At 40.8% G+C, this 20,375-nt stretch overlaps 1 long non-coding RNA gene across 8 annotated transcripts in view; it reads right to left on the bottom strand.

Annotated features, from left to right (window-relative positions):
* The window catches only part of LOC127382431 (uncharacterized), a 177,584-nt gene that overhangs the window by 73,849 nt on the left and 83,360 nt on the right, over positions 1-20,375 (bottom strand). For 7 of the 8 annotated variants that reach the window (XR_007888953.1, XR_007888954.1, XR_007888958.1 and 4 more), the window contains 2 exons: positions 12,584-12,635; positions 1,815-2,041 (listed from right to left, as the gene is read on the bottom strand). This is a non-coding gene — a long non-coding RNA (uncharacterized LOC127382431). The remainder of the gene's footprint in view (positions 1-1,814; positions 2,042-12,583; positions 12,636-20,375) is intronic. The other variant, XR_007888956.1, reaches the window with a different exon arrangement.

A 20,375-nucleotide genomic window follows, 5' to 3' on the forward strand; every position in this document is an offset into this window, starting at 1 on the left:
GGAGTACTGCATCTAGCTCAGGAGCCCCCAGCATAAGAAAGACATTGACCTGTTGGAGCATGTCCAGAGGAGGGCAATGAAATTGATCAGAGGGCTGGAGCACCTCTCTTATGAAGACAGGCTGAGGGAATGGGGGTTGTTCAGCCTGAAGAAAAAGCTCCAGGGGCACTTCATAGTGACCTTGCAATACCTTAAAGGGGCCTATGAGAAGGCTGGGGATGAGCTGTTCACAACAGCATGTAACAATAGAACAAGGGATAATGGTTTGAAGTTATAAAAGGGTAGATTTAGGTTGGACGTTGGGAAAAAGTTCCTTAATATGAGGAATGAGGATGGTGGATCACTGGAACAGGTTACCCAGAGATGTGGTGGAGGTCCCATTCGTGGAAACATTCATGGTCAGGATTGATGGGGCTCTGAGCAATCTCTTCTAGTGTGAGATGTCCCTGCTTATTGTAGGGAGGTTGGACTAGATGACCTTTATAGGTCCCTTCCAACCCAATACATTCTATGATTCTGTGATTCTAAGATGTAGACACAACAAACTCAGACTTCTCTGGAAGGTGTACAGCAACACACTGAGAGGCAACAGACACAAGCTGAAACAAAGAAAATCAACCGGATAGCAGAATATTCCTATTCTTCACCACTAACAAGGATGACCAAACAAGGGAAGTTTCTGCTCACTTATCTCATTGTCTGCATCTGGATGCATGGACACGGTCTGCAGGGAACAGAGTATCAATTATATTCCTGATCAAGTTAGATAAAAGCCATCTCTTCTACTTTCAATATTACATGTAATAAAAATAAACACATCATCCTCTTGCTAGTTAATTGGTTTTGAACCCCTGTGAAATGTTATCATACCTTCCCATGCTACTTGGTATGGCAGGCTCTTAGTCCCTACCTCTGCCCTTCATATGATATCTGCACACATTTCACTTGCCCATTACTCTGCATTTGAGTACTATCTTGAGCTCTCCTTTAGAGGAAAATTTTTCTTTCTGGGGTTAGATGAATGCTACCTATAACTTCAGCTACCTGACACCAAGCTAAAATTCTTCTACAGCCGGCAAAGAGAAAAAAGCCCCTCCAGAGGGTGATTCATCCCCATTTATCTTGGAAACAAGACTGTTACATTTCTGAACATATGCAAATCTCAGATATGCACTCTTTAGACACTATTTATGTCTTCAGCTGTCTTCATTTGTAAAACTTTCAGTGAGGCACAGAACAGAAAATCTAGAGATTTTTGGAACAACTTAGAGTAATTTAGTTATTTTGACCTGCAAAAGAAGGCAACAAGAGCAATAAAAGAAGCTTTAGAGAACCACCTTAATATATCAAATGGGGAAAGAAAATGGAAATGTGAATTATTTTCATCTCTGAAGGAAGTTGCAATTTTGTAGATGAGGGCACCTTACACAAGTGTGCCTTTACAAAAGGTACAGTATTTATCTAATACTCCAATTACGAATTCTTCTTCAAAGAAATTACATCCAGGAACCTAGTTCAGAAAATACCTCCTTCTCCTTTGTTCCTTTTCCAAACCCTGCATGAGTGTAAGTAGTTTTCCCAAACTGTGGCTGCTTTGCCAGTCTTAGAAACGAGTCTGCACAGCAGCACAATCATCGCCTAAAGTACTGAACCTCTCCTGGCTAAAGAAACCCATGGAGTTGTTGAGACAGCAGTGTCTCAAAAGCTGTAAATGGGAGCTTGTATGGCTGCAAGGTGAAGTAACCAAGCTGTAAAAGAAAAATCAAATTTCTTGATTTGAAGAAAGCCAGGGGAGAATTTTACATCATACTCACTCTTTGCTTTCTCACAGGTCTTCTGTTCTTCCTTCTGGCATCATCTCCGAAAGATTCAAGTTGTGTCAATTAATTTCAGATCAAGACCAGGAGTGTGCCAAGAGCCTGCAGCTCCTACCGAGCCCTTGCTGCATGACGAGGAGCCCACTGATGCAGGAGGTGCTCCAGCAGCAGCGCTCTGGGCAGCTGACAGGCATCAGCCCATACAGCAGGCATGCAGGGGCAGACTGGAAGAGAAACACTCGTATCAATGTCAGCCAAGTCACCAGGGTGCCCAGGCATAACATAAGAGGCATGTTAGAAATTGTCCTGGCTAGACAAGTGTAAAGGAGTTTCTTCAAGGGATGACAGGAAACCAGCCTCCTTTGGAGACAGAGGACAAAAGGAGAATGTGCCTCTCATCTTATTCCCCTTCTGTGAGGAAGAGGGAAGATGAACTCATTGCCTCACATATTTCTAAACACATCCGTAAATAAAAGACTATCATTAGCACTTTTCACCAAACATAATCTGTGTGTCAAAACTGTTTAGGGTATGACTTGATATCATCTCCTTCAGAGAGCACGCAAGCAAGAAAAAGCTGCCTTTGATTTATTAAAGGTGAACTATCAGTGCTGTAAAAGGCAGACTGGGAATACATATGCACATCCTATGAGCAGGGCAGGATGAATACCACCTTCACATTTATGCATAAAGCTCAGTCCACAGCCTTTCCTTTTTATTAGCCTGTCAACATTCATGCAGCCAGAGTACATCTACACTGAAAATTTTTTAGTTTATCTGTGTGTTATTCACCCATGATTGCACCAAATTAGGTACAGAATGCTTCCCTGTCTGCATGAAATTTATTGACTTGGGGGTTAGATTTTGGGGATGAATAGCATATGAAAAAAAACATATGAAAAAAAGTCTTATTTTTCAGCTAAATGAAAGACAGGTGTGATTAATTAGGATTCCAGCACAGAAAACAAGGGAAGAGTAAACTAGTGAGATGTATGAGGGTAAAAGCCCCCGTGCCTGGCCCCACAGCACTTCCAAACCTCAACCAGATCAGAATTCCCCTCTGGACCTCTGTAAGTACTAAGGGGCTGAGCAGCCAGAGCTGTGTCAGGGCTGCACTGGAACTGACAGAGCTGTTGTCTTCAAACTACTGAATCTAGTCTGCAACTGACAGTGAACAGGACAACACATCTTCACCTCCCATCACAAATATTTCAGTCATTCCTCAACAGAGGCCGTTAACAGGTATGCCACCCATCTCAGGGGATGTAGTGCACTGCAGTGACTGAGCAGATAAGGCCTACACGCATTCCCCTGCTCCCCCCTTTAATTGCCATATGAGGGAGTGTCTCAAATACTCCCAGAGAGCTGAAGCTGGAGAGGTGCTGTAGGACAGGTTCTGTGCTAAAGATGCTGTCAGTATCTCAGACATAAAAATTCTGACCACACTGAGAGGTGTTGGAAGCCTATTCTCCTCTGACAGCTCCCACTTCCCACAATCTAACATCTAGAACTATCCTCCCAAGCAAAGCAGTTCTCTTCAAAAGAGCAGGGGATGACCATGGGTGGTGACATGTCAACAGCATGGACAATGAAAACAGTCAGACCTAGTTCTTTGCATAAACACTACTATTTTGTACTGACAGCAAACAAAACAGGAGAAAAAAGAAAGGAAGAAAAACTTGATTGTCTCTTCTCCTGTTTATGTTCCAAAACCAAGGCTATTCTCCTATTTTGTACAGTTGTCAAAGGCTCTCACTTACTAACTCGACCAAAATAAGGCAATCTTCAGCAGCCAAGTGAGAAGCAGCTCACTGCTGAAGACAGTTTTTGGACAGCTTGTTGTCACTGCTGACTTTTGTTTTCCATGAAGCACACTGAGAAGTGCATATTAGTGTCTGGGTTCCCCTGTGTCCTATTCTGCCCTGCTGCCACCAGGAGCCATGTGCTCTTACTTTCAGTGGCTGTACAAAGCCAGTATTTTCTCATTTTGGTAACTGCCAGCCTCTGTGTGTTTACCCATGGGGGAAGGCACAGGCTTGTCAGAGATGGCAGCACCTGCCAGGCTAAAAAGCCATTCAAAGTGAGCGTTTGAGGGGAAACAGTCGAGCGTGAGGAAGGCAGTTCAACTCTGCAGAACACGTCCCTCAGAAGATCTCTCCAGCTGCCTGTGCTACCCACAGGCAGGGTTGCTGGCAGGCGTGGTGACATCCCACCCTCCCACATCAACATTTCACGCAACTCAAGCTTCAGCCTAACCCTTGTGGAGCTTAGGGGCAATTCAGGCAGAGCAAGACTCTACCACAGCTCTGGGTGGCTATCCTTTTCTAAATAACCGCCATCAGGCTGCTACTGCCCTTCATGCCAAATGGTACCACGCTGCAGCAAAACAGATCATGACCCTGCCAACAGCACAGCAGCCACTACAACCATCAGCCTTCCCTTCCAGTGCTTTATATCTGCCCTTCCCTCACGTAAGCAGAAGGAACCAATGTACTTTGAAATCTGGCAACCATGTAGCTCCAGTATGATTCTGTTCTTTAACATGTTTTTGAGGAGCCTGGCAGCATTCACAGCACTTCCTGACCCAGTCTGATCTACCTCTAGTGTTACTGCCCACCGGCTGGCACTTGTCTTGCCACCTCACCCCTGCTCTTCAACAGGCAGAAAAATGTGTTAGCACAGCACAAAACACGGAAGAGCACCAAAGGGAAACAGGAGAAATCACACACGTTTCTCCCCAGCGGGCAGTTTGAGCCCATGCGAAGTTCAGTATGTGAAATCTCTTGGTGTTAGGGAGCAATCTGCCCTCAAAGCTAGTTTCTGATACATAACTGAGTCACTGTTGGCTCAAACCAGATAATTAGCTGTAGCAATAGAAAGTGTTCTGGAAGCAAGCCACCTTCAATCCATTTCCTTCATTGGGGTGTCAAGCTGGTGCACAAAATCCCTGGAGTGAGGGAAAGAGAGACAGCTGCTTCCAAGCTGCTTCTGCTAGATGGTCTTCTGTGAAACTGGAAATTTGAAACTGTTACCTGCAAATAACAAATTGGCCCTAAGGAGTCACCAAATGTATCATACGATGTGGCTCCAGCCCAAAGCAGGGCAACTTGCTGTGTCAGCACATCTGGATTTGTTTTGGCAGCAAAGTCTAAGTTCTGGGGGAAATTAGCAATAATGGTGATCAGCTTTAGACCATCTGACCTGAACACGGACATTCAGTCTAAATTAACGGCATAGCCCAAGCTCAATGTGAACAAAATAATCTTCCTAAAAGCTACCCATGCTATTTCCTTTTTCTGTGCAGAGTATAATGCATCCTGCCTCTCAGAAAAGCTTGCTCCTGAAAATTGCTTTCTATCCAAGTATACTGCTAGGTCTTCACCTCTAACACTGTTTGAATGTCTCTCTCTCCTGCTCTTATGTGTCAACACCATAGTCTGCATAACATATCTAACTTCTGGGTTTTTTCCATTTTAAAAAAAAAAAAAAAAAAAAAAAAAAAAAAAAAAAAAAAAAAGCTTCTCATTTATACTGTCAAAAATATAGCCTCTTCCACCTCAACTGTGGCAACAATTTTCTGCCCAATCTTACCCACAGGACTTCACGGTTTGACCTCTTTGGTCCTATCACACCTCTTTTCCTTGATCCTCCCTCCTTTCCTAGCACACTGAGTACCACCCTTAACCTCTCATATCCCTGTTCCCCACCACCACCCTCCTGTATAGTGCCTCATACAGCACTAAATTACAGCCTCCTGTTCTGCTCATAACACACACAGCCATCAGAAAGTCCCTGTGAAATCAGTCAGCTCCATGACCTTCCCAACTTGGAAGAAGAATAAGGCCTTGGAAAGGAAAATACTGAAGACCTGAGCTGCTTGTCACTTGCTAAACACCAATAACCCATCACGTGCTCACAGAACGCTTGCAGAACAGCAGAGCACCAGCAACTCTAGTGGGTATTTCTGGCCCCTGACTTGTGCTGCTTCTGTTGTTGAAGTCTTACACTATAGAAAGGAGATGAGCCAGCCCAGTTTGACACCCTAGCAAAAAAGTGCAGAGCAGCTGGATCTGCATTAAACAAATTAGAGAGCAATGCCAATTGTGCTGGGGAGGGGGGAGCAGCCCTTTGCCACCATCAGGGCTTCCCCCAGTACAGCGTCAGCCCTGCTACCCACTCTGGAGCCCTTTCTGCTTCACAGCACAAAACTCATCCAATGCAGGGATAAGGTGATTGCTCTGCCTGCTCCAACAGGCGTATTTCAGCTGGCCACTGTCTCTTATTTTGTTCAGACAGGCTGTCTGCTACCAATTATGTGTGACAGCTTGAGCCTGTGAAAGACAGTGTGACTGCAAGTGTAGGGGGAATAAAAGTGCTGCAACTATTACAGAGAAACAAAACTTTCAGAAGTATGAAATAGAATATAGACAAACAAAGCTTGATACTGAATATTTAACTTACACAATGATACAGTTGCAAAGACAATGTTAAAAGAAAGATCCAGAAACAAGTTTAACTCTCAGAGCTGTGATCAGAGTCCCCATTTTAAAAGGCCATATGCAGTTGCTAAATAGACATTAGAGCATGCAGGGTAATTCTCAGGGACATCTGTATTCAAAGCAAAAGAAAATATCACATAGTGAACTGTGAAATAGCCAGTTAACTAAGGCTGCTTACCAAAATAAGAGAAAATGTGGAAAAAGGAAAAAAAAAAAAAAAGCAAAAAAAAAGCACTATTTGTTGGTAAATTCCTTGGCGTAAATTCTAATTACTTTCCCTCTTCTATTTTTCTCCCCTCTTTAAAGCCACATTTCCCTGTATTAGGTCTCTTTGGATTTCCTTTTAACCCGTCTAATAATCTCAGGGAGAATTTAAGCAGAACTTGAAGACCCTAAAGTTTCCAGGAGAAAAAGCTTCATTCCAAACTTTGCCATGCCAGGCAGCAATAACCTAGATGATGCCAAGGATGCAGCTTGTGTAGGAAGCATGGGGTTTTAAGGGTTGCTGCTTTTCTCTCTTGTTGATTTTCCACAATATCTTTTTAAAAATATATGTTTTAAAGGTCTTTAAACTTTTATGTTTTCCTGACAGAACAGATAGCCTGATCCTGCTGAGCCTTTCTATGCAGTTTTTATTCTGCTGTTTCTCAGTACTTTTCACTACTTTTATTTAAGTTCCTTCATTATCACAGAAGGTAGCTAACGAGTGGCATTACAGTTTATAGCTCACAGACACAACTGAGAGCCATTTTTCTAGATATTTTTTTTTCTGCTAGTAATTTTAAATAACTCACCTAACTCACCAGCAATCAACATTCTAATGAATTTTTCAGTAAGGCAGGCAAAAACTGACCTCTTCATGCCAAATCCTCAGGTCACAGTCACCTTTTCAGGACCTGTCCCCGGCTTTCTTTCCCCACATGTTGTAAAACACTGAAAACCTAATGTGTATTTCCACCTCTTAGCTCAGGAGATAACTCCATCAAAGTATCAGACATTCCTTTAACTATCTTCTACCCTTGAAGTAAACCAATGACAACTCTTCATGGTGGTCTTCAAATAATAAAAGAAACATAAACATTTATCTTAAGAAAAAAGGTTTAAAACAGTATTAGAGAATATGGGTTTAATTGTTGTGGATTTGCACCATTTTGAGAACACTTAAGGATGTCAGAGATCTCCCTAAGGACCATAAGAGGTCTTGAGGTTTGGAGTTTGTCTATCCAAGGAAGTTTAACTTACTATACAGGCACAGCCATAAGTATTCCAGAAGTGTCCACTGAGGTCTCTACTAAGGATAGGTGACAGTATTCCAGCAAAACTATATTTCAGCTAAAAATGAAGTTTCCATCTAAGGAAATCATTTGTTAAAGGTCTCCCTGTTCTCATAAACATTAAGAAAACCTCACACTCTGAAATGAACAAGCAGCTTTCTGCAGCACTTCATTAAAGCTCAGTTCAGTGTTAAATATATCCTGGTGAACAGCTGGTTATGTCCACCCTGCAGACAGATAGAATCATAGAATGGTTAAGGTTGGAACAGACTTTAAGGTCATCCAGTTGCTATGAGAAGGGACATCTCACACTAGACCAGGCTGCACGAAGTCACATCCAACCAGGCCTTAAACACCTCCATGGAGGGGGCTTCCACAACCTCCCTGGGCAGCCTATTCCAGCACCTTTCTGCCCTCATGGTGAAGAATTTTTTCTGGATGTTTAAACTGAATCTACCCTCTTTCAGTTTAAAACTCTTACACTTTGTCCTATCACTACCCACTCTGGTGAAAAGTCCCTCCCCAGATTTCCTGCAGGCCCACTTCAGGTACTGGAAGGCCACTATAAGGTCTCCCCACAGCCTTCTCTTCTCCAGGCTGAATAGCCCCAACTCCCTCAGCCTGTCTTCATAGTAGAAGTGCTCCAGCCCTTTGATCATCTTTATGGCCCTTCTCTGGACCCACTCCAAAAGTTCTGTGTCTTTCCTGTGCTGAGAGCTCCAGAGATGTATGCAGTACTCCAGGTGGGGTCTCACCAGAGCAGAGTAGAGGGGCAGAATCACCTCCCTCACCCTGCTGGCAACACCTCTTTTGATGCATCCCAGGATGTGCTCGTCTCTCTGGACGCGAGTGCATGCTGATGGCTCATGTCGAGTTTCTCAGCTACACCACCCCCAAATCTTTCTCCTCAGGGCTGCTCTCTATACATTCTCCCCCAAGCTTGTATTTCTGCCTGGGGTTGCACTGACCCAGGTGCAGGACCTTGCACTTGGCTTTCTTGAACTTCATGGGCTGGCATTGGCCCACCTCTCAAGATTGTCAAGGTACCTCTGGAAATCACTCTCAGACTGGTGCCTGTCTGCCAGCTATGTGCAGCTGCCCTGCAATTCCCACAGTGCGTGGCAATAGCCAGCAAAGGAGAACAGTCAAAATAAACAAAAACTCAAAACAGCCCAGAGCAGAAGACTTGGGGGTGATGGTGGATGAGAAGCTCACCATGAGCCAGCAGTGTGCACTTGCAGCCCAGAAAGTCGACTGTGTCCTGGGCTGCATCAAAAGAAGTGTGGATAGCAGGTCAAGGGGCACGTCATTCTGCCCCTTTATTCAGCTCTCATGAGACTCCACCTGAGATACTGTGTCCAGTTCTGGAGGCCCCAACATAAGAAGGACATGCAGCTCCTGAAGCAAGTCCAGAGGAGGGCCATGAAGATGATCAGAGGGCTGGAGCACCTCTCCCATGAGGAGAAGGTTGAGAGAGCTGGGGTTGTTCAGCCTGGAGAAGAAAAGGCTCTGGGGAGACCTCATAGTGGTCATGCAGTACCTGAAGGGGCTACAGGAAAGCTGAGGAAGGACATTTTACAAGGGCTTGTAGTGACAGGACAAGACAAGGGGTAATGGATTAAAACTGAAAGAGGGGGTATTTACATTAGACATTAGGAAGAAATTATTTAGCTGAGCTTTGAATCTTTCAAATCACATTGTTTTACTAGAACCAGTTTTCAGTAAACAATAGGTTTATAATAAAAATTTCATAATAATATTTTTATCAGTCCAGATATAAACTGAAGAGAGACACATGGGCTGGATCATGTTGAGAACAAAGGAGTTTTTGTCAGTGCTTCAACTTTACTGAGTCAAGTCACAAACCTCTAAAATTATGGACATCATTGTAAGTCTCTCTAATGCGTCTTTACACTAAGCTCTAGATAGTTCTCTTTTCATAGTTAATATGATATTTTTTTGCTACAGACTCTGTGGCCTAAACAATACCAGTACTTCATTTAAAACGTTTTTATATGAATCTGAGGCTCGGAATGAATGCAGTATATAGAGTTTTTTTAGCATCAGATGATTAACTCTATGGAAAAGTCTTCAGGAGTGTTAGAAACAGGCAAACATTATTAAGTATTTCTTAAAAGACATAATTACGATAACTACCACTCTTCCACTGAATCCAAATCGGAAAAAATTCAGGTTGCTGCTGCTGTGTAATTGCTAGATTGTGTTTCCTGCTGGCTTCAGCAGGTTTTCATAATTTAAAGTACTTGTTAATAGTTTTAAAAATGCTGTGATTCTTTTCTGTGGCTTGATTCAAGTAAAAACTGCATGACCTCTTTGGAAATAAAAATATATGTTAGCAAGAGCACTTAGAAACAGCAGACTAATGTTGCATTAGTATTCTTTCTTAGTCTTAAAAAAAATAAAAATTAACAGAATGTATTAATGAGGATTTACTGAGCTATAAATACTAGGCATCAGCCTATGTTTCACCTGGGGGATTGAACATTATCCTTTGTTTACAATTCTGCCTTCTCATTTACCTGAAATAATGTTGGTACGGAACCACCAATTCCAGTTGTTAACAGTTGACAGAAGGCTGTTTATGATCAATGCCTCATTTTTTCTTTCTTTCTTTCCCCATTCTCCCCCTGCCCCAAGATTCAAGGAACTTATCTGTTAGTTCAATAATAAAAATCAGTTTGTTTCTATGGGTTTCTCTGCCATGATTTCCTTTCCTTAAATAAGATTGAAAAAAATGGCTTGTAGATGCTCTGTTATTGCTTTGTTTTCTAATGCATCATATCACACTGGATTATAGGGGGCATCACTCACATTAAATTTACTCCTGAGAGATGCAATAACTTTCAATCAAACCACAGGTACTCAGCATCCTTCAGGAACAGACCCATAATGCAGGATGAATGAATGAGGGTGAGCACAAGTACCCTAAGACTACAGATCCAATCAACTGGGGAAGAACAATTTACTGTTGCTGGATGCAAATAGTTACAGTCTTAGAAAAACTATTTTGCTTAGTTGAATAACTCACAAATTATGTGTGATCCCAGGGAAAAACATTTCTGAGAATGCAGTTCCTCAGAAATGGCCTTGTGATGAAGTAATGCCTGCTTTCCAGATTCAGATGGCCCACATTCAGAAATGCCCAAGTACTGGTTTAATGTTATTACACCAGGCATCAAGAATAATAAATAATTAGAAAATAATCCTTAGCAAAACATACATAGCTTTCCTATTAGGTGGTTTCTAAGCTTCTTCTGAGTAGCTGCCTCTTACCCACTATATCTAGGTGCAGGGAAAGCTGGTAAATAGGAAAAATGGAGAGGAACAAAAAGCCAGAGGGTAAAACCCACACCATGAGAGAAAACTTTTGTGATTGTGTGCCTACAAGTGTGCTCAAGTTCTTCCTACCAAACACTCAAGTCACCTGTGTGATCTGGCATCCTTCCAAGCACAAGATGTGTGTTAGAGCCATTTCCACCACTGACCCTCAGTTGTTATCAATTAATAAAAAAAAATCCCTGTATACTAAAAGCTTCTGATAGCTCTGTCTTAGAGTCCACACATAGAGGACAAATTAAAGAGGAAGTTTCAGCTGCAGAAGTTGTGGAAATACGCTTTGAAGTAGCTGTTTTCTAAAGTTGAGACAAGATAATTGTGACGACTCTCTCTGCTTTGAAGAATCAAAGGTGTTTTCAGGAAACTTTTCATCCCAAGCTAATGCCTAATTGCTCATAAAAACATATGCTCAGTGATCCCATATTAGGCACTTTATAGCTTATGCTCAGAGTCTGATTTTGGATTATTTTTTTTAACTGCTCATGAAAACTGTCATTCTTATAGGTACTGGGCCATTATAAGCCTTCATATTTATCCTCTGAAAATAAAAAAAAGATCACCCTGTTTTTCATCTAAAATATAATTGCTTAAAGAAATCATAATATCCTGATATAAACAGCAACGTCTGTAAAATGGAGGATTTCAAGGCAATACACAAGGTGCCACAATCTACTGGGGCCCATGTTTTTAGTGCTGCTTTGTCACACAAGAAGGTGTCTGTTGCTCCTTTGGATGATCCCAAAGTTTTCTTGTGTTAGCCTACTGCCTGGTGGGATATAGTTCATGCTGCTGTTATTCTCAGCTTGAACAAGTGCTTCCTAAATTATTTTTGTATCTATTGATACTCAATTCACATCTGTGCTGGGCTGGAAAAAACAGTTCTGATTGACGTTCTGTGCCATTTAAATTTTTATTGGCATGTATTACGTATTTGACTACTGCTTTTCTAAGCTCTACTAATTTTTCTTAGGTCTTTTTAGCCCTGAAATCAATTCTCTTCCCCTTAAAAACAAAAAAGCAAAGAAAACAAAAACAAAAACAAAAAACTACACTCCATGTAGCAGCAAGTTTATAGACCTAAACAATGAGTTAGCAAAAGAAATTAAGTATTATTTTTTATTATTCAGATGAGGTGTGACCTAAAAATTCTACAAAGAATTTATATGCTTGCTCTTTAGAAGGGCTGTGATCCATATCTCTAGTGCTACAAACCTTAGGAGCCTTGCAGAAATCTGTATTTGTGAATAATTCTATACACAAGAGTGTGCCACATTGGCATTGCTGGAAATGCACATCCATATGTAAAGTTAATAGAGCTACTCAGGAATGTAAATTTACTCATATGCATCATTGGTTCCAGGCCAGGAAGATGATGTTACATATTCCAGTCCATGTAATGAAAACTTGCTCATCTAGCATATACTGAGTACTTCAGTACGGTATATCTGGGCTCCTTTTGACAAGAAAAAAGGATTTGAATCATAATTAGTCAGCATAGAATTATCAAGTGTTACGAGAAGGCACTAGTTCCTGTTGCTGTGAATCTGGTGCTTGATTATATCACAAAACAGTCGCTGCCTGAACAGAGACTTAGATTTTTATCTAACTAGTTTCTCTAATAACAAACACAACTCACCTTCCCGCAGTAAATCCTGGAGATTTCAGCAGGATGCACAGACAATAAACTTCTGGAAGACAGAAATGGTCTCTTACTATACATCTGAGGACTTACCAGTGCAAGGAAGCTGACTATTAATGGAGTCTATAGTAGGAATACTAGGTGATAAAAAAAAGAAAAAAAATATATAGCTATGTAAGTTGCTCATGAAACAAAACAATTTAAATCAGAAATGTATACATTTAGGTATTATGTACATTTAGGGATATAATTTTTTCTCTATATCTACATATGTATCTAGAGACAGATACATACATATTCTCACTTTAAAATATTATCTTGTATTAAAGTATGTGTGTAAAGTCCAAGGCAATTCACTTTCTGCAAGGTTAACATTTTATACCTCAATTCACAGTACCCATTTCTTCATTTAACGACCAAAGCCCACAGAGCTCAAAATATCTTCTTTAATTGCTCATTAACTCCATTTAGCTAAAGTCCAAGCAACCTCGGTTTCCATTGCAGATAAAGTATGGGAATTCAGCACCTCTGGGAGGGGGAGGTGGGGCCTGATTCTTACTGAATGTAAGTATGTGTGCATGTAGTATGTACCATGCATATAAAATACACCTTTTACTGACTTTGAGAGAAGTTGTGGTTATTCAGTGTGAAGCAATGTGATCATGCTTACACACTATCAGGAACCAGGTTTGTGCCTGAAAATCTATTAGCTCTAATAGGTTATGTGCATGCCTCTGTTGATCTAAGAGTGAACCTTTCAATGATTTCTTTTTACTTTTTTTTTAATAAGCTGTCTCTCTAGCAGTTGAATTCTATATTACCTATGTCCCAGGAGAATGCTGTACCAATTTGACTGAGTGTTGTTTTAAAGTGATGAGGGAAATCAAGTAGCCTTAACCTTTATTCTAACTCTCACTTAATTTCAACTGCCTGGGGTAGGTGAAAGTAGAGATTATAAAATGTAGCAATGATCTTATAGACCCTGAAGTAACATGACTTTCATAATTAAAGTGATAGCACTGTGCAGTGATCTAAATTCATTTTACACTGCAGAATAATCTATAAGTTTGCAAGACTCACTCTGTTCTTTTCATAGAGTTACAGAATCGTTCTGGTTGGAAGAGACCTTTAAGATCATTGAGTCTAACCATTAACCCGATTCTATCGAGTTTGGTGCTAAAACATGTCCCTAAGCACCGCATCTACGCTTCTTTTCAACACCTCCAGGGATGGTGATTCAACCACCTCCCTGGGCAGCCTGTTCCAGTGTTTGATAACCCTTTCAGTGAAGAAGTTTCTTCTAATACCCAGTCTAAACCTCTCCTTGCACAACTTGAGACCATTTCCTCCTGTCCTGTTGCTTGTTACTTGGGAGAAGAGACCAACCCTGATCTTGCTGCAGGTTCCTCCTGTGCCTTTTGGTACACAAGCACAAATATTTTTGCAGTTTGCCAGGTTTACCAAGTGAGACTGAGAAACATCTGCAATGCACTGATTTTGTAGCCTTAGCAAATGGTTGCTGTTAGTAAGATGTGCAACACATGCCTGTTTCAAGATTCATTCCCCAGTTTCAGGTTCCTGGAAATGCTGTAAATTTAACCCACCAGCCTACATACTAAATCCTGCCTCATGAGCACTAGGTACACACAGTCAAGCAGCATGAATCTGCCAGAGGTGCAAAGAATGAGTCAGCTTTTTTGGAGCAAATCCATAATGCTGGATTCCAAGACTTAGGTTATGCTGCACCATGCAATATTTTGCCTGATTTAAGTCACTGCCATAACATTTGCCCACCTGCAATACTTTCAGCACATTCATCACTCCGCTCATCACTCAGTACATTTCCCAGTGAACTTTCCTGATGAACAATATCCTTCTCTCCTAGTAATTTTTCATTATTCACATCATAAGCATATAGAAATTACTACCGTTGACCCATTTCATTCCTACTTGTTTAAGAGATATCAGAAGCAAACCTCAAGTACAGCTGACTACAAAACACTTTCTGCACAAGGCACAAAGAGTCTTGAAAACTCCAGCCGGCTGTAAAGAGTAAAACACTATTTGCTCAACTAGCATTTCTGCCAATGCTGGATGTATTACAGTCAGACATTGACAGCTGTAACAGTAAAAGTTTTATTTTAACTAAGTAGATAAAGGTAGCAAAAGGTCTTGGAGACTAATCTTTTCCACTGCAGCAGTGGGAGTTGGGAAAAAGGTGCAGACTTGTACAGGAAAGATGGCACAAACCAGTAATCACACTATTAATAAGAACTCATCTGGAAAATGCAAAAACAGGCAGCACACATCAACACTATTTTAAACACTTTCTTTAGTTTTTAAACACTTTAAACATGGATTTTCAGAGCCATAACAACTGGGAACATCTACTGGCAGTGTTGGAAAGAGCTCCCCACACAGAGGACACCATTAAAAGTGACTTTCAAGATCAAACAGCCCTACTGTGGGGATGCAAGCCAAAGATGTACCAGAGCTGGGTGTATTCCTTTCTATAGAGACATACCTTGTGCATACTTTGATAAATCATCTCTGAGCTGTAGTTCTCCATCCCCTGGAGGCTGCAAAGCACTAGTGTCCCAAAAGGCTTTTGAAAGGATAAAAGCAGTAAAGATGATCATGTTACTTAGATATTAGGAAGCAGAACACACATAGATACCTTTCATAAATTTGTGTCTAGGGACAGCTGTAGAGCTAGATAAGTTTCTTTTCCTCTTTGCAACCCATACACTGACCAGTGTACTCCACCTGAAGGTGTCTTTCACACTGCTTAGGAGTAACTTGGAGCAAGACAGACCCTATTCCCGGATGACCTCTTTATGGGCACACATATCTTAGTCAGTCAGTGTGTTCAGACAAGACACCAGCACAATTTCCAGGCAAGAGAAGTTGCCAATACTGCCTGCAAGCCAAACTTCATGGCTGGCAGCACAGGGTGAGTAGGAGGTAAGTCAGAAGGAGATGTAAGTGAATACTCATAAAGCTGCAACATAGCTTCTGCTTCAGAAAATCTCTTCCCCTCCCCACTTTGCTCAGCATCTCAGCTTTGAGTCATGTTGCCACAACATGGTGTATGGCCTGTTCATGATGTTCTTCCCTCACATTGTGACTTTCCAGCAACAGGGTTGGAGGTGACCATAATTATTCACAGAGCCAGTGTTTCACACATTTATGGCTGGCAGTGCATCCTTTGCAGTTTCTTGTGAATATGTCATGCTTATTTCCTCTAGAAAAGACTGTTAATTATCAACACAGTCTGTAAATATATATTACATACACAGACAAACTATAGAAAGTAAGAAAGAGCACAAGACCTAACAACCTTTAGGATAAAAATAATTAATAGAAATATGAACTATAATTTAAGCAACAGTATCTGAATCCATTTCACTAATAGTTAGGAAAATCTAGCAACCATCTTAAGCTTCAACTCTCATTTTGATTATTACGGCCACTAGCCCTTCCCATTGCCCAGTTTACAAGGGAGACACTGGTGCTCCATCCATCCTGACACAAGCCCCTGTTGAATGTTCTTTTAAATAAAACACTGAGGCTTCTGCCAGCCCCAGAGCTGCATCCCCCACAGTCCCTCACCAGCTCCTGCACTTGACTCTTGGCCACTCAGCAAAGCATGTCATTTGCCTGCCCACACTAATCTGGGGAACCAACAGAAGGAAAAACAAACTACCAGCAGCCTTTCCTTTGCAAAGAACCCTGTAGATAGCCTGTAGCTCCTCAGAGGTTTCATACAAACCTTGGATGTGGCAAGAGGCAAGAGTCAAGAGAAACGTACTCACAACAGAGAAATATGAATAATTCTGGGAGGAAGCCAGAAGTTTAAGAATAAAGACTAAGCAACAGAAAACAGAAGGGAGAAGAATATTAATAAAATTTAAAGCTGATCTCTGGTGCACCAATGAGTTCAGATATGTTATTGTAATTCATGACAATAAAACCAGTGCTTTCCCTACCTACAAAAAAAAAAAAAAAAAAAAAAAAAAAAAAAAAAAAAAAAGTAAGATTGAATTATTTAGTCTAAAGATGTAGTCATGCAGACACCAGCCAGTAAAGACTTGAAGGACACAGGAACAACAGGGATCCAAGATGAACTATCCATGACAAATAGGTCTGAATGCAGAAGGTTCCCAAAGAGGAGGAAGGACAGAGGATTATTTCTTTCACCCAGAGGCAGCCACTACCATACCCACTGCACTGAGACTGTGCTGCACAAACTTCTACATACTGTAAACCATGCTGAAAAAGTCAGTGACCCAAGATGTATTAATGGAGAGCAAAACTTCATGCAATGCATGAGGAGTGTCTTCATGCTCTTTCTGTACCTCAAGGAGAATGGGGATGCAGGTCTTCTTACAGGTAACCACTTCTGTGTCCCTTGCAGAAAGCTAAGGAAGGAAAGGATGAAACCTGTCAATTTATTTAAGCATCTTGCTCAAATAAAAAGTTTGAATGAGGTAGCAGCCAGTTCTTTCTTGCCTTTTTTACTAGGCTCTGCCTGACAGGGCATCCTGGACTGCACATACCAGGAATGTGGCTCTGTTCACCCCAGGAAGTTCTCATTCGATCTTCTATCTACAAAACCCTCATAGCCTTCTCCTTCCATATGCCTTGTATTGTCTCCCAGTAAAGCTCTGCTTTACATAGATGCAATAAAACCCTCCAAAGATTTTACTTAAGACAAAATCTCTAGCTTACTGAAAGTGTTAGAGGTGACCTCTGGCATAAAAAATAATGTGGCAGTATAGGGGTTAGTGTCTAAAGACACATTCAAATCCAACACATGATAATAATTCAGAAACTGGCAATCGTTTTCCAAACCTCCAGTGCAGAATACAGCTATTATTCCTGTGACTATCTCTTTAAGAAGGTGAGTTACAGAAATAGGAGATCTCTTGAGAGAAGTTATAATAAATCTTCACTGACTTGTCTTTTAAGCAGGAAGAAAAATCCATCTGTGAAAAGGCTTCAAGGCAAAATGTTACCAGACCTCAGATTCAAACTTTTTATTTATTAAAAGAAATGTAAAGTTGTCTCCAGGCAATTCATGTTACCTGTTCTGAGCAGTGGAAGGAGTGATGCTACTCTAGTGGAAATATCTTCCACACTGGCATTGTTGATCTTAAAAGATAGTGTAGCATAAATACACAAGGTCATGTCAATCAGATAGGTACTGTTCTAAGACAGAAGTTACATACTCATGGTACACATACAGAGTAGTGCTGTGTAGGCATTGAAAAGAGAATCTGATCAATAGTATCTGATTTGCAATAGAGAAATTTAATTCATTATGACCTGTTAGGGGTCTGAGGTGCAAGCATCTGCAGTGAACCCCTGAAAGGGAGCAAGGTTTTCCTGTTTTGGCTTGCTTTATGTTGTTACACCAAATTCCTTTGTTGTTACAGCAAGCTTTTTTGTTGTTACAGTAAGCTCTTTTGAGTTTTGTTTTCTAACCAGTTCCTTCAGCCTTCAAGAACAGACAATTTTTATGCTGTATCAGGTGATCAACTTACATAGCAAAATAGAAAATGAAAGATTTGCTGCATTTGTTTCTAAACTTGTTCCAGTAAATAGTCTCAAGAACTTTGATCTCTGACAGGTCTGTTGGTTTTGATGGTAAAACAGCCACACTGTGGAAGCAAAATACACAGCAGCTGAGATCCCAAGATACTAAAGATGTTTAAATATGCCTGTCATCTTGGAAAATGGTCTCCAAAAATTGTAGGTACCCCCATATGAGCTACTAGAGGCTTTGTGGCCAGAAGAAGAGTTGAAATACACACAGAAATCCTCCAGTAAAAGGAAATTTGATAAAAGCTTTTTTTCTAGCCACACATAAAATCCATAGCCAAAATTATAAAATACTTTACCACTGATCATCTGGAAATTAAGCCTTTTATTAACTTTTCTGTGTCACTGACAGCCCTGATATGGAATTTTCCACTTCATAGCAGTAGGATTGAACAAAGAACTAATACAAACTAGTCCTAGAAAGCAAAGCAATACTGCAGCTTTGCAGTAAACAGTGATGAAAAGCCAGATCCTGATCCTAGGTGGGTGGTACTGCCATGCACAGTATCAGGTTTCTGAAAAAGCACAATAGCGTCTGCTACGTAGTGAAGAGTGGTTTGTGTCAAAATGGCCAATAACACCCAAGGTCCCAAGTGAACCCATCTACCAGCAAAGCTGTACTTACAGCTCCACCTTGCTGGAAAACATCATTCCATTGCCATTTCAGAGGAAAAGGAGCCAGGGAAAGGGAAAGGGAAAGGGAAAGGGAAAGGGAAAGGGAAAGGGAAAGGGAAAGGGAAAGGGAAAGGGAAGGGGAAAGGGAAAGAGCTCTGATTCCTTAGAGCTGAAGACTGATTCATTTAGGCAAGAGACAGACCTGAAAGATGATTTTCTGTGAGATTCAGAAACTCAGGCCTACAGCAAACCACAATTCATCCTATCCCTGACTAATGGCCAGGTACCTTAGTGTGAGGAATAAGATTTTGGTCTGCATCAAGTTGAATACTTGCACGAGCCAAAATTTTTTTCCCAGTAATGAGTATAAGTAATCCATAGAAAATTACAGCTCTATGTTGGTAATTTAACAGACTCATCTTATATAAAACTTAGAATCTTTCAAGCCTCTTGCTTAATTCATCCTGTGCTTTTGAGTTCACACACTTGGATATAAAAATAAAGGAAGAGTGGGAAGCTGTAAACAGTTATTAAAAGTCATTGCAGTAAAAACATAAAAAGCATGCAATTCAATAAAATGCAGACAATTACTCTTACATAGGAACAATCAGGTGCATAATTATGAAGTAGAGAATGGACATGCAAACAAAAACACTGCCAAAAAGGGCCCAGAGAATTAAAAAGTTCAGAGACTGTCCAGAGCCAACTTTAAAATTTCACTACTCTATCATGCCAAAAAATCTAAGGTGAAGAAAATAGACCCCTGAAGGAAAATGTGAAAAGCTGAAGTTCAGTTTACTGAATTGGGGATTAACAAAGACATGGTAACAATTTTCAGGCATGTAAAATAGAAAGGAATAAAATCTTCTTTGTGTTCACTTGTGTAAGGAAAATAAGTAATGGATTTAAATTAAGACAGGAAGATGTAAAGTAAACATGAGGGGAAAAAATCTGTATAATTAGAAGGAGAATTAAGCAAGCATATAGAGGAGCACTTAGGAAGTTGATAGATGCACTTGACTAAGGTGCCTTAAAGAACGCAAACATCTATGAGAAAGGGCCTCAGGATGACTGCATCTGTTGCAAGAAAAGGATGGACCACAGGACTTCTCAAGGACCCTTCTATTCATATTTGCCATGATTATATAATTTTATAGTTTAGGTACGGAACTTTCACATTTGTAACACAATATATAAGCTGAAGATATGTGATTGTTATACCTATGGAGGGATAATGTACCTCTGCTCTTGGAAAGATTAGCCATAATTTGGGAGAAATATAAGAGGCAATTAAGCTTCTCTCAGAGTGAGTGGAAGCAGTGGTTGCCCCTAAAGCCAGCGACACATACCACTCAGAAAATGAGCTCTGTGGAGGAAGAAGGAGGTTCACTGTGGACCTACTGCAGATTCAGAGATCTGATTGCTGTTTGCAGAAGCTGTCATTACACAACTAAAGCCTAAGGTGGCAGGAGGTCTGACAGGCAGAGATGCTCTTATGGGGTCCGGAAACAAAATTAAGAGCATTTTTTAACAGAAAGGGTGTAAAAGAGAAAGAGAGGGGAAAAAAATC

Source organism: Apus apus, chromosome 3 (genome assembly GCF_020740795.1).
Source record: "Apus apus isolate bApuApu2 chromosome 3, bApuApu2.pri.cur, whole genome shotgun sequence".
Classification (NCBI taxonomy): domain Eukaryota; kingdom Metazoa; phylum Chordata; class Aves; order Apodiformes; family Apodidae; genus Apus; species Apus apus.